This window comes from Trichechus manatus, unplaced genomic scaffold (genome assembly GCF_000243295.1).
Source record: "Trichechus manatus latirostris isolate Lorelei unplaced genomic scaffold, TriManLat1.0 scaffold00026, whole genome shotgun sequence".
Lineage (NCBI taxonomy): Eukaryota > Metazoa > Chordata > Mammalia > Sirenia > Trichechidae > Trichechus > Trichechus manatus.
The window spans coordinates 3,239,016-3,244,267 of NW_004443962.1; the positions used below are offsets into that span (position 1 = coordinate 3,239,016).

The 5,252-nt window shown below is 43.9% G+C and overlaps 1 protein-coding gene across 6 annotated transcripts in view; it reads right to left on the minus strand.

Moving 5' to 3' along the window:
- ATP13A3 (ATPase 13A3) overlaps nucleotides 1-5,252 on the minus strand; it is a 100,225-nt gene extending 94,973 nt beyond the window's left edge. For all 6 annotated transcript variants that reach the window (XR_002823604.1, XM_023728713.1, XM_023728715.1 and 3 more), the window contains exons 1-2: nucleotides 5,130-5,252; nucleotides 4,309-4,352 (exon numbers count right to left, since the gene is read on the minus strand). The gene's annotated coding sequence lies outside the window, so the exon portion shown is untranslated. The remainder of the gene's footprint in view (nucleotides 1-4,308; nucleotides 4,353-5,129) is intronic.

The following is a 5,252-nucleotide window of genomic DNA, read 5'->3' on the forward strand; positions in this document are numbered from 1 at the left end:
ACAGAGAAAGCTGTCCCCTGAGCTGATGCCCTGAATTTGGAGTTGTAGCCTACTAGACTGTGACAGAATAAATTTTTCTCTGTTAAAGCCATCCACTTGTGGTATTTCTGTTACAGCAGCACTAGATGACTAAGATAGCCACTCACAGGCTTTTAAGACCCCAGATGCTACTCATCAAGGTAGAACGTAGAACATTTTCTTTATAAACTATGTTATACCAGTTGAGCTAGATATTCCCTGAGACCATGGTCCCCAGAGCCCTCAGCCCAGCAGTTCATTCCCTCAGGGAGTTTGGATGTGTCTATGGAACTTCCATGACCTTGGCTCAGACAAGTCGTGCTGGCTCCCCCAGTATTGTGTACTGTCTTACCCTTCACCAAAGTTACCACTTAACTATTGTCTATTTAGTGTTTTCCCAACCCCACCCCTCCCCTCCCTCGTAACCATCAAAGATTGTTTATTTCTGTGTGTAAACCTTTTCATAAGTTTTTACAGTAGTGGTCTCATACAATATTTGTTCTTTTGTGATTGATTTATTTCACTCAGCATAATGTCCTCCAGATTCATCCATGTTATGAGATGCTTCACAGATGCATCATTGTTCTTTATGGTTGCGTAGTACTCCATTGTGTGTAGGTACCATAGTTTATCGTTGGTGGGCATCTAGGTTGTTTCCATCTTTCTGCTATTGTGAACAAGGCTGCAATGAACATGGCTGTGCATATGTCTAGTTGTGTGATGACTCTCATTTCACTAGGATACATTCCTAGGAGTGGGATTGCTGATCATATGGTATTTCTATTTCTAGGGAAAGCATTAACAATTTATATAGTTATTTTAACACCGAATGCAGATCTTGCTAGCAGTAAACAAGGCACTAACTCTGAAAAGTGAAAGTAGTTCAGTATCAACTTAGAATTATACAAACCCTCAAAATTCCCCACTTTTTTTTACTTAGCCTTTCTGTGATACGTAACACCTAGCATACCCTAGAGAGTAGGGGATTTTCATAATAATCTACCTAATTTCTCTCTCCATTATTCACACTATGGAGTCACATCACATATGCATTTAATTACACCAATTCAACTAGATATGCTGGAGGGAAAAAGAAACGTAAAACCGAAAAATAATTTAAATAATGGTGGCAGGACACCTGTCATTTATACCCCCATCCCAGGGTGAGCATGAAATGCAGAACACAACTCACTGTTCCTCAGTCAGGAGTCCCTGGGTGGTGCAAATGGTTAAAACGCTCAGCTACTAACTGAAAGGTGGGCGGTTCAAGGCAACCGAGAGGCATCTCAGAAGAAAGGCCTGGCAATCAGCCACTGAAAACCTATAGAGCACAATTCTACTCTGACACACACGGAGTCACCATGAATCACAATCAACTCAATGGCAACTAGTAAACTGGTTATGTAAGTTTCCAACCAGTTTTCAAACTGGTGCCTTCCTAAAGGGTCTTTTCAATGATAATTTTGACTATACAGGATTTTTACCTTAAATGAGACTTTAAGCCCAAAGCCCCCACATAAAAGGTGATTTCACTTTACTCAGCTCTTTAGATCAAGAGTTTTAAGAGTTATCTTTAATAAGTGATAAGCTACTAACTTTCTATTTAACTTATGATCCACGCACATACAAGTGCCTCCAGGAGCCCTGCTGACATAGTGGTTAAGCACCTGGCTGCTAACCGAAAGGTCGGGGTCGGCAGTTCAAACCCACCAGCCGCTCCATAGGAGAAAGATGTGGCAGTCTGCTTTCATAAAGATTTACAGCCTTGGAAACCCTACGGGGCAGTTCTGCTCTGCCCTATAGGGTCCCTATGAGTCAGAATCGACTCCAAGGCAGTGGGTTTGGTTTGGTTTCTGGTTTTGGTCACCAATACCAGTGAACAGACTCTGACTTCAGATAAATCAAGTTATCAAGATCATGCTGTGATTTTACGACTGTCTTCTGAGATTTAAGAAATTACAACCACTTTGTTGCCATTCAAGAAGCCCTGGTGGCACGGTGGTTTAGCACCCAGCTGCTAATCGAAAGGTCAGCAGTTCAAACCCAGCCACTCCATGGGAGAAACATGTGGCAGTCGGTTTCTGTAAAGATTTACAGCCTTGGAAACCCTATTGGGCAGTTCTATTCTGTCCTACAGGGTCGCTATGAGTCAGAATTCAACTTGACAGCAATGGGTATTGCCACTGACAAGTATAAAGTTTTTATTCCCATCGTCACCCAGACCACTGGGAAAAAAATATAGAATAAAGACAAAGCTCCCCACAACACCCCCATATCACTGTTCAGTTCTCACTGAGCTTGACCACTGAGTAGGTTATATATCAAACTATGATCCAGGGCCCATTTCCTGGGATTAACAATAATCTTAGGAATAAACTATAATCATATTTTAAAACCTCATATTCACAGTGGGTACAAAACCACCATGCTACACAAGCACAGCTTGATTCAGTATATAGGATGGAAGGGGGAGAGGTACCAGTATGTGCCGGAAAGAGTGCTCCTTTCGTTACATATATTCTCAGCTAATCCTCCAATTAAAAAAAACCAACCAGGAAAATCAAGTAATTTACAGTAAGTCTAAGGGGCTTTGAAATCAGTCAGAATCCTAGCTCTATATGACTGTATGAACTCTTAATCACTGCGCCACCAAGGCTCCGTGTGTGACATAGAGACTTCTACGTCTAGGTTTGTGATGTTAGCTGTACGTGACTCTGGGCAACTTAACGTCTCTGAACCTCAGTTTCCTCATCTGTAAAAAGGCGTTTAAATGTCAAGTGTTTAATCCAGGGCCTAGTATTCAGTAAGCATACTCAATAACTATTAGCAGTGTTCAAAATCAAACAGCTAGTTAAGAAGGTCAAAACTCAAACTCAGGTCTGAGTCCCAAGTTCATGGTCTTTCCAGCACAACACGCTGTAGTTGCCAGCACACACTTACTGTACACATAAGAACTCATACTGGAAATATGATATAAATGAGAAACTGATATTGCCTAAATGAAGTTACCATCAAAGGCTAACTAAACCAGCAGACACCTTGGGTGGTGCAAATGGTTAACACATTTGGCTGCTCACCCAATGTTGGAAGCTCAAGTCCACTCAGAGATGCCTTAGAAGAAAGGCCTGGTGATCTACTTCTAGAAAGTCAGCCATTGAAAACTCTATGGGGCATAGTTCTACTCTGACACACCAGGAGTCAGAATCAACTCAACGGGAACTGGACTTTGTAAACCAGCAGGAGTATTTCAGCTCTAATATCTGGTAAGCAGAACCAAGTAGAACACCCATCAGAAGACACTATTTAGACATTCAGGCTTATAAAGCTTGTTCTAGTTACTACGAAACTAGTTTCCTACTATGTAGGAGTTTACCCTATTTACCTCAAATCAGTTGTAAATTAAAATTTTAATTACCAGAGGTCCCCTAAAGAAAGCTTACTGGCTGGCCTGGACAAAGAAATCTACCCTCCTACTATACACTGCATCAGATTGAAGCTTGTCAACGTTACTTTCAAAATAAACTGCTACTCGATATTTTTATTTAATTATAACTGTGCTATTTATAAACTGAAGCAACCAACCAGTGTTATCACTTTTTCTACCCAATCTCCTGACCAAAAACGGCTTTGTGGTCCTGACAATTCAAAAATCTCATTTAAGTCTTACCCTCAGCCTGATCTAATGGTAGATAATACAAAAACAAGGATAACAGCAAAAGTAAACTACAACAATTAATAATGGGTTCACTATTTCAAACAACTTCCAGGAATTGATCTGCCTTAAAAAAGGGCCTGCTAAAGCAGGATGGGGTGCCCACACACACTTATTTTGGCATCTGTAGCCTACTCAGCAAAGCAACAATCCTCTAGAGAAAAGAATGTCACATATATTCCAGGGAAATAAAATTAACACATGTGCCCTGGCAAACAGTCTCTACCTAGGGTAGAGCCCTTTAGTTTCTTACTCCCCCTTCAAAGGACAACCAAATCAGCACAATATTGCTTTAGCAACAAAACATTTAGAAGATCCTAACTCTTCATTTTGCAATCATCTTTAACGTCCTCGCACTTCTTCCGATTTTTACACTTCTAACTTCCTGTCTTACAGATCTACAGTAGCCATTACACAAATCATAATGTTCTTCCCATTTAGTTCAGAAGCCTGTGTAGAGGAACACGGGTTTCTAGGTTTACGACTCCATACTCATTCATTTTGCACTGACATAGCCACTAAATACAGCTCTAAGACACTGACGGTCAAAAGTACTTAATTATGTGAGTGATTCATACCTCCTATGTCCAGACACCAGGATCCAAGGATGTTTCTTGCAGATCTATAAGAGGAAAAAATACACATCTGTTACAAGAGCTGTCCAAATTGAGAAGCCCCAAAGTGACTTACTGTCCATCCTGAACTCCTCCCAAACGCAAAAACAGGTCCTACATCCACCAGGACCTAACCTCGTAAAAGGAAAGGCCATAAAGGTCGCGACTACTGAAGTCCTGGAGGAAAGAGCCCGGGTCTCCAGGTGGCCTCATCTGGGTTTTCCTAGTTGTCACCGCAGCCGACTCACAGTGAGAGGCCTTAGGCAAGTCAGCAGTCACTTTTCCTCTCTTGGCCACACTGATCTGTACATTGCGATGACTGGCAAGAACATCTACTACTCACTAAGAATGAACTCAAGATTCCTTCAGTGAGCACCCGCACAAGCCCATCAAGGGCCCTGCCAATACTCCTACCTTCAAGACCACACCACCTCCCGGACTTTCTAAAGGGGCTGGACCCCGTCCCTCTCCCCGGCCCAGCACATACCCGCCCTCCTTGCGAACAGCGTGTCCGAACCCGGCCTTCACATCCACATCGTGGATCCTTCTTTCTCCCTCACCTGTCCCAGACATTCCACGGGCTCAGCGTCCCCTCCGCGTCCCCCGCCCCAACACCTTCCAAGAGAAGTGATGTCCAATTCCGGTCCGAGACCATAAATTCACCAGGGACCTGACACCTCTGACAATACCATTCGCCTCCTCCAACCTCTCCCATCACCACCATCCACCGCTCCACGCCCCGCTCCCCCGACCCTCCAGCACCCCGGAAAGCCAGGGCCACTCACCGGCCGCCACCCGCAGCTCGCGGTCTCCTAGGCGGCCCACTAGCCGCAGCACCCCAAAGGCCGCGGGGGCCCGGGCCGCCGCTGTCGCCGCCGCCTCGCCTCGCCTCAGCCCAGCCCCATCGC